The sequence below is a fragment of the Dipteris shenzhenensis genome, chromosome 24 (assembly GCF_047967505.1).
Source record: "Dipteris shenzhenensis isolate YYH24624 ecotype China chromosome 24, Dip_SZ_1.0, whole genome shotgun sequence".
Lineage (NCBI taxonomy): Eukaryota > Viridiplantae > Streptophyta > Polypodiopsida > Gleicheniales > Dipteridaceae > Dipteris > Dipteris shenzhenensis.
Window position 1 is genome coordinate 17,237,165 of NC_141619.1, and position 12,407 is coordinate 17,249,571.

Genomic DNA, 12,407 nt, shown 5'->3' on the forward strand with positions numbered 1-12,407 from the left:
TCTTTGGCTTGGCCTTCACCAATCACGTCTTTAGTGAAATTTCTAGAATATGGTAGCTATTGCTCTACCAAATTGTCACTTTCCATATTTTGCTTAAGAGATCAATAGCCACTTGGAATATGTTGATTTCTCTGACATGCAAGATTTGCATTTCCATCAGACTCAACATGCTACGGAAAGTGATCTTTCACCTCCAAGTACTTTGGTTGGAAACTATATGGTACCTTGCTCAGATTGGTGGGGATTTTCACCTTAATATCCCCTGTTTTGATTATCATGGTCTTAGAGTCCTAACGATTCAACACATTTGCACTTTTCAACCATGGTCTACCCAACAAAACTAGATAGGAATTCATTTCCACTAAAATGACAATCACACTTAGAGTGTAATGCACTCCTCTAATGATGATGACCACATTCGTGATCATACCCTTAGGCTCTATAGGTCTCTAGTCTACCATGTATACTTGGAAGGGAGAATGATTCAAGTTCTTAAGCTTTAATTGCTTAACCATAGCTTCAAGATAATATTGATTCTTGAGCCACCATCCATAATCATAGCAGATAAGCTCTATGTTTTGATCTTAACAATGACGAGTGGAACGTCCTCATTCACCACCACTGGTGCGTAAATGGCTAGAATGGTAACAAAGAATCCACAACCTACTATGGTTTGTCCTTGTACTGCAGAAAGAACTCTCCAAAATATGGAGAAAATTGCAATAATTTAGCCATTGTGAGGCTGACCTTCATGTTATGGAAGGTTCCCAATGCTTGGATTCTCTCCAAACTCGAGCACTCAATGGAACTTGACTTAGTTTAGGACTTGCTTAATGAGGATTTTTTTGGCTCGGTCAATTGTGGAACCAAATTTTGTTATGATGGTGGCAAGTCCACTGCAAGTGCCTTCCCTTGTAATTGTTTGGCAAGATTAGATGCCACATGTTTTCACTCCTTCCAATTGATGTTCTTGGTTTGGGGTGGGCTCATGGACTCATTGGATGACTCAAATTCCTAGCTTTCTATGCATGAATACTTGGAATCTTCATGCCACCACCCCAAGGACTCCCCCATGACAATCCCTTGGTGTATCTCTAATGAAATTCAGGGGTTAATTCACTCCTAGTGTTGGTGTAGTAGTGAGATGTTGTCTCATCATGCATGTGGCTAGGCCTTCTCCATCCTCAAGCTCTTGATTATTAAGGGCCTTCTCCTACTTCCACTTGGTGCTATCAACCATCTATCCTTGATTTTGATGCCATTCTAGCTTTCAAAATTGGATTTTACCTACTTCTTCTCGCTTAGCCACGTTCCGAGCACGTGTTAGACATTGATCAAGGCTTGAATGACTCTCTAGATTTTCTAGGAACAAGATTCTATCCAATCATCGGTTGTCAAGAAAGTAATCAAAGTCCTCAAATTGTCCTTGAGACTCAGTGATATAACTCAGTGATATCTTTTATAGTAGTAATATGATAATCCAAGCAACTGATGTAACTTGTTTCTTGCCAACACGAACCATTGTTGTCAATGTTTGTGCACTTGATTCTAATACTACTATGCCCAATCCAATCAATTTCCCACTCATTGTTTTAGCATATCAGTCCTTAGTAGGATTGCCAAACATTAACGGTCTTTTCTCTTCAACCCTTAGTTGACTAGTCGTGAACTTAATGCTTAGTTAATGTAGGGTGCTCAATTGCAAACAAAGCACTTAGGGCAAAAAGATGCTCTCTCTTGCATTTTGAGGTATTGTTAGTATGTAGAGAAATAAAACATTACTTGTATTATAAGAGGCCTTGGTTTGATACAAACAAATGTAGCTACAATTGTGCTCATACAAGAATTGGTAATGTGTCTCATAGTCTCTTGCCCTGGCTTGAAGCACACCACTTGAGCAATAAGGCTCAATCGTGGCCAGCCTATTTGACTCAAACTTAGGCAAATAGTAGAAACCCAGTCTCTAGAATTAGATATTCCTAAGATGCTTGGACTAGTCTCTTCTGGAGAACATCTTTCTGAACTTGGCCTCAGAAACTCGCAAAATTGCTACTCGAAATGGGCCCCTTGGCATGGCCTATGATGGCTCTTTCTTGCTATTTAACATTGTGCCACTTGGCCTTTTGAAAATAGTGCTCAAGTTACTAGTTCTTGGTTGCCTAGACCCACGTAGAGGCCAATAGATGATTACCCACCCAAACATAAGCGTCATACTTACTCATAAATTCACAATGCAAGATTGGACCAAGCCCTAATTCAAACTCCTTGTTATAAAGAGGGCCATTTATTTTTAACCTCTTTAATTATAGAGCTAGATGATCCATCAGAAATAAAAATTGACACAATGCAAGTCCATTTATTTGAAGTAGATCGCTCATACAAAGTTCCATTTTTTGGGGATAAAGGTCATGTGTAAGATCTATAACTTTCATTGTTGGCAAAAATTTGCAAAGTAGGATTTTGGGAGCACAAGCTGGCCCAAAAATTCAACATTCAGAAGTTACATCCTTTCAAATTCTCCCAAAAACTCATGTATCTCTATTGTATCCTATTAAACTTGCCTTGATCTCCCATTCCACCATCTCCTATCTCTTTGTTAAAGGCCATTTCTATCCCATCATGCTACCTAGGATTGTCTTCAAGAAAAGTTGAATAGAATACAATATCAACCATATGTGGAAGTGAAGGGTAATTTCCCTACTCTATCCCTTATTGGCACCTCCTCCCCTTTCCCTTCCTTTTCTTCCACTCATTTTTCTATCCTTTCTTTTCAAAAAGTAAAATTGGAAATATAAGATTGTGTGTGTCTCTCTCTCTCCCTCTTCTATTCTGCTTCTGTTGAGAGCACTCTCATAGTATTAAAAGAAAATTTTGTTAATCTCTAGTTTGCTATGTACTCTCTATTCTTTGTTCAGTTTCTATTCTGCTGCGCCATGTAATTTAACAAAGCACGGTGTTGTTGGGCAAGCAATAGCTTGATGCAGTAGTGGTTCGAGATGGGTGTGGAGGTGTAGCTGCTCTTGTGCTAGAGCGAGCAGTTGTTGCTCTTATGATCAAGTATGTGGCTAATACTAGCACTGAGTAGATAAGCGATCTCTCTGCCCAAATGTGGATCCTTGCGCGTGTGAGGATGGAAGAGGTGATGTTAGAATTGAGTAGGTGATGCAACAAAAAAGAGCATGTGGAGCGAATGATTTTGTGTGAGACAACATCCAATTTGTAGAAGAACCAAGCATCATCCAAAGCATCAACAGAGTTTTTCATCACCTTTGATCATAAATAGGCTATGGTAGAGATTTAATTCTTTCTAGCTCATCCTTCTTCATCAACAGGCTATGGTGGAGCGGATCGTGTTTCACTCTTTGAGGCTACAGGGGCGGATTTATCTATGGCGGTACTTCAGAGTGTTAGGTACAATGCATATCTTAAAGGTGTGCAATCAAGCTGTGGCCCAGGCATGGCTGACCTTGTAGACCAGTTTAATAGTAGTAGTGTCGGTGTATCATTTGGCAACTGATTGGTTGACATGGCAAATGCATCGATTGCTAAGGTAAGCCTAAGTACTTCAAGAGTGTTCTCAAAATGAGATACTTCTTCCATACTCTTCATGAGGACAGCCATTTTGTCCTCATCATCAGGTGGACACTTCATGCTCGAAAGTAATAAGAGATTGCATTTTTCCAAGTGTGCACTTAAAGCATCATTATTCTCCATTTTTAACTTTTAAAATTGTAGCTTCAAGCAAACATTGGAGTTTGTGATTTTGTTACAAACAAATTCTCGAGATGCTCCCAAATCTGCTTGGCCTTTGATTTGAAGTTGATATGATGAATCAAAGTGTCGGCAAGTGTCGGTGAGGCAAAGTCCAATAAGAGCAATGGCTCTTGAGTTGTGTTGCTTCCATATCTTAAGTTGATGAGGATCCATTCTTGTAGCATAGTCCTCATCCTCAATGACATCCCATACATTTTATTTCACGAGGAGCAACTACACTTTGGTTTGCCAAGTGGGAAATCCTTCATCCGTGAACTTCTCGACAACGAGGGATGTATTGGAAAGAGAAGTCATGGTGGCAGCTCCAAAGAGAAGGAAGTGGCAAGAGGAGGTAGTGGGCAGCACGAGCAATAGAAGAGGTAGCGGGTAGTGGGAAGAAGAGGAGAGGCAACATGTAGCATACAGGAGGAGAGACTGATGGTGGCGACCAGCAGCAGTAGTGGAGTAGAAGGGGAGGAGGAATGAGCAGTCGCAGGAGGTGGGATTTTCGAGGCAGTAGCTCCACGAGCAACAGCTTGGAGCTAGAAGGAAGGAAGGGATGCACCATTTTTAAGAGAAAAGACCTATGAGTAGGTTTATTCGAGCCTAGATGCATGAGACGAGATGTGAAAATGATATGCCGCATACAAGTAAATACCAACAAACTATTAGAAAAAAATTACGTGTGTAAGTTGATCCTCATGTGATTTTGGATGATGACATTCATAGGCCTGAATATGTGTCAGTTATTACAAGTGCACAGCGTACTCTGCATACAGAGGTGGGGGGGTAGATCTGGTAGTGGTGGAGGAGACAAAAGTGCCTAAAATAGTCTGGGTGATTTGAAGAATAGAATAGAAAAGAAAAGTCACTTGCTTTGGTAAGTTGGTCGGGAAATCGAGGAAATGTGGAAGGTTCATATCAGATGGTGAGGAAAATATGCTTCAGGACTTCCTGCACCATGTTTTTGGGGAAGACGCAGATTTCTAGGAGGCATAAAAGAGGGATTCATTTGGTTTTGCAACATATTCAATACTCCCTCTCAGAATGTTGATGACAGTATTGTTGTGGGAGTTCCAAGAAATGCACCTGTGGTGTGGCCAGTGGAAGAAGGAACATGCTTGCTGCAACGATAGGTGTAGATGTTAAAAACAAATGGTTTTGTGATGCTTGAAGTTGTGAATGCCTTAGGCTTAGGGTTGAAACAACAATCCATGCAAAAGGTCCCCAGTGGAGCCTGCCAACCTAGATTTAGAGATGGCAAGGCCATTAAATGGAGATCCAAATTGATAAAAGAATTTTATGAGAGCATATTAGACAGAGGTCGTGGGTTGGAGGCATTATTTGTTTGAGAGGCCATTGTTAAATTCTTACTTATTCAATTTTGATATTTGAGCTGCCACGTTGCAGTTGCGAAGGTTTTCAGAGGAGAGAAGCCTAAAAATCGGTGTATATTCCTTACAAGCACATGTACTATATCTTCATTAATGTTTTGGGGTTGGATCCACATGCCACATGAATTCATGCACTAGACTGGGCTTTCAAAGGTGGAGTTCTTTAAGGCTCTTAGGGGGAGGAGATGCAATGTGCCTGCATAGATGAAATGGAAATACTGTTTGGCGAGAAATTGTTGGGATATCTCAAGGTGTATGCCTCAGGCACACCTTATGTTTCTATGTGTGAGTGCTAGAGGCACAATTAGGTGCCCACAAGCACAGTTAGGTGGTGGAGAGCCACATAGGATGATTGAGAGAATCTAGGAGCAGATTGAGGAGATGATTGTGGAGCTTTGAGGTCATCAGTGATGTCAGTGACCTTGTATGAGGTGCCTACTTAAGGACCTCTTTCTTCTTCATTCTATAAGCAAGTATTCTGATTTTGTGTCAACTCTACTCTTTCCTTTCAGTGTTCCAACATGGTATCAGAGCCATTTGATCCCCCTTGAGCCCATTTTTGCCACATCATCATCTTCATCTTCTCCTTCTTCTTCACCATCTCTCCCTCTTCTTCTAAAAACTTGCTTAAGCTTGTTCTCCTCCAATTCTCACTCATTTCCCACGCCCTTCCAGCTGAAGATCCACCTAGTTGGGGCGAACTCCTGGCTGCAAGGAATCGACGAATCATTGCGTCTGCTCGTCGCCATTACAGGAAGATCGTCGAAGTTCTCTGCTGCAAGTTCTCTACACCTGCTCTATCTTTGTCTAATTCCTTCCAGGGCAAGCTTCTCCATACCTAGAGCTACCTTGTGCTGAAATCTGAGCAGCAATGGCTGCATATTGAAGGAGAAAACAGAGAAAAACCAGTCGACTTTGTTCAAGAAGGTGAAGGCGACCTGACGCATATTTTCGCCTCTTCTTCCCAGAGGATCTACTATGGTATACCAGCTTTCTTTTGCCTCAGAAAGCCCCCTTTCTTTTGCTTTGAAGAGTGTGATATGAGCCCTCCAAGTTCAGCTCTCTAGTTTTGACAGTTTTGACATACTTTTGAAAATGATGCTACATAAAATGCTACTCTAGCATTTCTGGTCTTTTGAAGTTTTCAATAACTTCACTACAAGTGTTGCTTCAGTTTTGTTTTGACTTGCTAGACCTGGTTGTGATTGGAAAGTGGTTATTTCATCCACTTCTATGAAGCATGCAAAAAGTATCATCATTGTTTGAAAACTAGTCACTACTATTTGCTACATTAAGTGCCTATACTTTGGAAGTATTTCAGTTCCTTTTGCCTGGTAAGAGAGATAGACACTGCCCAATATCTGGGTTAGACCCTCTCATGGCTACCTTATATAATCTTGAGAAGTTCAATGGAAAGGGCTTCCATACATGGCAAATGAAGGTAAAATTTGCATTGATGCGGGAGAACTTATGGGGACTTGTCAAACCTACTCCTACCGCTTCTTCTACGGCCTCAAATGCTGGAGAATCTTCAGCTCCGACACGACCGACAAGGGATCCAGCAAGAGAAGAAAAAGCATATGGTATAATTGCTTTAGCTTTGGGTGATGATTACATACATCATATATCTGACTTGGAGTCTCCATCGGAAGCATGGCAGAAGCTAGACTTGATTTTTGGTGCAAGCTCTCACATATCTAAACTATCACTTAAAATCTCTTTCTTTGAATTAAAGATCGCAAGTGATACTACTTTAGCTGCTCATGTCAACTATATGCAGAGTCTTATGACTCAGTTAGCTTCTATCAACTCTCCTATCACCCCTGATGATGCTATGGCAGTGCTACTTAAGAGTATGCCTGAAAGTTTTGATCACATTGTGAGCACTTTGAAGAATCTTCCTAATCCAAATCTTGAAGGCATTATCTCAGCTCTCCAAGAAGAAGAAAGACATATGGAGTTAAGGAAAGGCAATGACACTGCTTATGTTATGAAATTCCAGAAGGGCAAGTATTCTCCTTGCAATCACTGTGGAAAGACAAATCACCTTTCAAAGGACTGCTTCAAAGTTAATCCATGCAAGCACTGTGGCAAAAACAACCATAGTGAGAAGTTTTGCAGAGACAAAGCAAAGACAGAAAATGCAAATCTACTTACAGTGAATTTGCCTCCACAAGATGAGGCATCCCATGAAGATTATGCATTTTAAATCATCTCTATGTATGCTCCAGATCTCTCTTTTTATGTCAAGGTACTCAGCCTGGATAGTCCTCCAAAATGAATGAAAATAAACTATTGTGTTGTGTGTGTTTTGTAAACACCTCTGGTCACCTTATGATGTAGGCCATGTGTATGTTTTTGTTCCATGGTACCTCCTACAGACATTGTGTGCATGTACATGTAGGGGAGATAACCATTGGAAGGTCTGTTTGTATCCCTTTTTGTTTACCTTACACAAAAGGAAACCCTTGCTAGCATGAGAGCCTAGCCATAGATTTATCCTTGACCACCATGAGATGGCATGAGAAACTATGAGACTAGATGTATCCTTGACATAGCCTGAGGCATTCCCTTGAGGGGGGGTTTGTTGGGATATCTCAAGCTGTATGCATCAGGCACACCTTATGTTTCTATGTGTGAGTGCTAGAGGCACAGTTAGGTGCCCACAAGCACAGTTAGGTGGTGGAGAGCCACATAGGATGATTGAGAGAATCTAGGAGCAGATTGAGGAGATGATTGTGGAGCTTTGAGGTCATCAGTGATGTTAGTGACCTTGTATGAGGTGCCTACTTAAGGACCTCTTTCTTCTTCATTCTATAAGCAAGTATTCTGATTTTGTGTCAACTCTACTCTTTCCTTTCAGTGTTCCAACAGAAATTTGGGAGTTAAGACTTTTTGGAGCAATGACTTTCTGGAGCAATGTCACAAGTTTTGTCTAGACCTCCTTAGTGAGTAGTAAAAATTTGTTCAATTCCTTGGTGGCATTATGGGTGTTGTGCATTTGGGAACAAGAAGCGCAATTTTAGTTTGACCTATATCGAATTTGGTTGTCTCATTGTGATGTTTGCGTAGAGTATTAAAGGAGGGAAGTCAATATAACCAGGATTGCCTTGGATATCCACATCAATAAGGGTTTCTTTTTATTGAGGATCACATAATAGTTGTGTACATAGATTGTGTTTCATTATTTCAACTCTTATTTTATTGAGTATTGCATGCTCTTCAAAGGGTAGTTCTACTTTCTCATGACTTTCTTTTTTACATGTGCCCATTATAGGAGAATCATTTACACTGAACGACTCTTACTTTGCAAATTTGGAAAAACAGAATGAGCCATCCTTTACACTGAATGCCTTATCAGCAAAATAGATGCTCGTGGATTGTGTATTCTCCTATTTGATGGATATAGAGAGAGAAATACTAAAAGCCCACACTTTTTTAGGTCCCCCCACTTTGTGTAGAGACCCAAAAGGTACCCCCACTTTATGTAGAGACTCAAGCCCCCCCCCCCCCTTTTTGTAGAGACCCAAATGGTCCCGCCAAAAGTGGAGGGACTCTTGTCCAAAAGGTCTTCAGCAAAAGAGGTCCAACCATGAAGGTACCTACGGATTGTGTAGAGACCAACATGCATAAATATCTCTCAATGGAATGAACCTCCCACTCTTCAACACCATATTAGTAATTTTGGGAAAATCCCAATTCCCATTTTTTTTTAAATCCCAAAAATCAAAGTCATTTTGGTTGTTTTGGAAGGAACTTAATATGAAAAATCATATATTCAAAGATGTATTTGAGTTTCTATTTGGCTAAGTATTATATCATTCCATTGAAATATTGACAATATTATATCATTCTATTCAAACATCAAAGGCACTTTGTTTTGATTTGGGAATGAGGTTAATAGAAAAATATTATATTCAAAGATGTATTTGAGTTTTTATTTGGCTAAATATTACATCATTCCATTGAAATATTCCAAACATGCTCATATAAGTGCCATGCATTGTGAGCCTAAACATTGTGAATTTTCTCAAGAAGAATATTGGGATGTAAATTAAATTGGCAGTACACCAATAGCATGACAATGGTCTTACATCTTAAAATTCCTACTCACAAAACAACTCCTATCCTACCTAGATATCTCTAAGAGAGTAGACAACAATAAACCCTAACATATCAGAGTATGTAAAACATCCCGTTTGTCTTCAATCCAAGGTGGTACTCTAGGGTCATATACATACATAACATTTGTTCTATCCTTACAATGAATAAAGCTATTGATTTATCCAACTACATTCCCATACAACACATCTCCCATGATGTATTGTATATCCTCTTTTGATGTAACATTTGGATCTTCGAGGAAGCCATAGGTCCTAAACCTTGGAAGATAAGAGCAAATAGTAATCCAACTATTGTAATCATACTTTGGGCCATTGTATATCAAAAGGTCTTTCTTTGCTTTGACATCCATATGTACAAACAAGCCATAACCTACTCTTGCCATCGATGATGTCTTCACTTCAAATTGAACACCATTGAGCTTGAATGCAGAAGCAATTGGTATCGGTAGATCTTGATCCCACAAGCCATTCAACTTAGAATCAAAGTGAAAAATTATTTTATTCTTCACTTCTTCAAGCAAGTCATCAAACGCTGTGCATAAAAGAAGAAGAATGATGAGTTAATGATGAATAGTTACACACAAATAGGCCCCCCACCTTCTTGACCCACTATTCCCTTATTTACTCTTGTTACATGGCCAACATCTTCAAAGACCAAAGAATCATTTCTTTTAATGAACAAGTGGACCTTCTTGAAAGGCTTTCCACTTTCACTATGTGTCTACATACCATCCCCACTATGGTGTTAGATATCAATGCTCCACTCTCAAGTAACTACGCGGGAACCAGCTAACTCTACTTGTAAGCCCCCCATATGAGGAGAAGGCATTTGAGTAGCTCGGTTATCCAGTAGGTCCTGGTTTGGACACTAGATGGGGGCCATGTGTGGCCTGATGGCTGGACAGCTTCAGATAGAGTTGGAACACCACCAACTAGGCTACATGCAAGTGTGGGAAGGCATCCCTTGACTGACCACACTAAGGGTAGACAGAGCATTTTCTGAGGCAGTCCACTCTCGGGTTGCAGGGCCCGTTTGGAGATCCCGAATGGCTATGGGCCGAACGGTAAACATAGGTCAGTTGCTCTATTTTGCGCACCGGTTCTATCGTATGGTCGATGGCCTATTTTGGGATTGACCCCTAGTCGATTGTTTTGGGTGGACTGGGTCAGCCACCCAATTGAGCCTAAGCAACTATGACTAGTGGCTATATAAGAGCAAGCCCATGAAGCCCATTTCATCACTAGCTATAGCAACCCTGATTCCTTAACATCCAGCCTCCGTCTTCTACTATTTTTGGCACGCCATCGAAGCTTCTTTCACAGGAGTGCATGGTTGGGAGGCAGCGCCATCTATTGTATCAATTCTATAGTAATCAAATTTTTGATTCTCCATACTATCTTGTTTTCTCTCTTGTGTACGAGATCCTGTTATCTGTTGAGCACAGACATTGTATTATTTTCTTACATGGTATCAGAGCCTGGACTCTAGCAAGAAGATTTGGTAGTGTGTTTCTGTTTGTGAGCAGATTGTGAGAGATGGCCCAGCCTGCAAGACTACGAATCCCATCATTCGGCGAAAGCGAAAAGTTGGATGGCTCTAACTATCCTCTCTGGAAGTTTAAGATGAAGACCATCCTAAGTGCATATGAGCTTTGGGACACTGCTACTAGGGTGGGCGTGAGGCCGAGAAATGCAGATGCACTGTGTTCTATTGTCTGCAGTGTTAGTGATTCCATCATGGCATTAATTCAACATGTCACCACAGCGGAGGAGGCATGGACGATCTTGAAAATTCACTATGAGACCACGAATTCAGAATCTTGAGACTCAAGTCGCAAACGAGAAGTTTTCTAAGTCTAAAGTGGCAAAGAAGTTCATCACCAAGGTGAAGAATCTGGGCGATCAGATGACTGCGATTGGCATCACCATCACCAGCGAGAATCTGGCACGAAGGTGCATACGGATTCTCCCACCAAAGTACGACGGTCTTGTTATGGTGCTGAATACGTAGAACAGAAATCCGCCCCTCAACTTTGAGGATTTCAGCGCGATGCTTCTGGAGGAGGAGATGCATCAAAAGACAAGGACAGGAGAAGATTCGGCTTTTTGGACCGGATCAAAGAAAGGTAAGGGTAAGGACTCTGGTAACCCATCTTCTTCTGATGATAAAAAGAGAAAGAAGAAGATCAAGTGCTTCTATTGCAACAAGGCAGGGCACAAGCAGAATGAGTGCCGCAAGAAGATTGCAGATGAGAAGAACGGAGTAAAGAAAGAGTCTAGCAACATCGCGCAGGCAGTACCAATAGAGCTGCTCGTCGCAATTGAGGAGATTTGCACGGAGGCAGTTCATGTACATGCGAATGAACCATGGATCATTGACAGTGGTGCATCATGCCACATGATCAGTTGAAAGGATTGGTATACCTCTCTACAATCGGTAGGGAATGACATCATGGTAACAGTTGGCAATGATGCAAAATGTCCAGCAAAAGGAAAAGGTACGATTGCTCTCAAGTCAGATGGAGTTGTAAAACAGTTGTCCAATGTCCTTTATGTGCCAAATATCAAGAGGAACTTGTTGTCCATCTCTGCGATCATGGATCGGGACCTCAAAGTTCCATTCGATAAGAATGGTGCACAGATCTTGGATCTTCAAGGAAAGGTCATTGGTAAAGGTACACGACGCAACAACATTTATGAACTCTCAGCTTTCAGTGCTCGAGCAGATGTGAAGAACACTAAGCTGTGGCATGAGAGGTTTGGTCATCTAAACCTTAGTTCTTTGAAGGAGATGCATAAAAGTGGAATGATTGCAGACCTACCAGAAATTTCAAATCTGCGCGATGTATGTGAAGCTTGCATGATGGGCAAGCAACATTGGCAGCCCTTTCCTAAAGAGGCCAGTAGAGCAAAGGCTCCTCTAGAGCTCGTTCACATGGACCTCTGCGGAAAGATGGAGACAGAAGCTTTGGGTGGTTCCTTCTACTTCATGACACTGATCGACGACTATAGTAGAAGGATATGGATATACTTCCTGAAGACAAAAGACGAGGCTTTTAGTAGGTTCAAGGAATGGCATGTAATGGTCGAGAAAGAATCGGGGAGGAAGGTGAAGAAGCTGAGATCAGACAGGGGC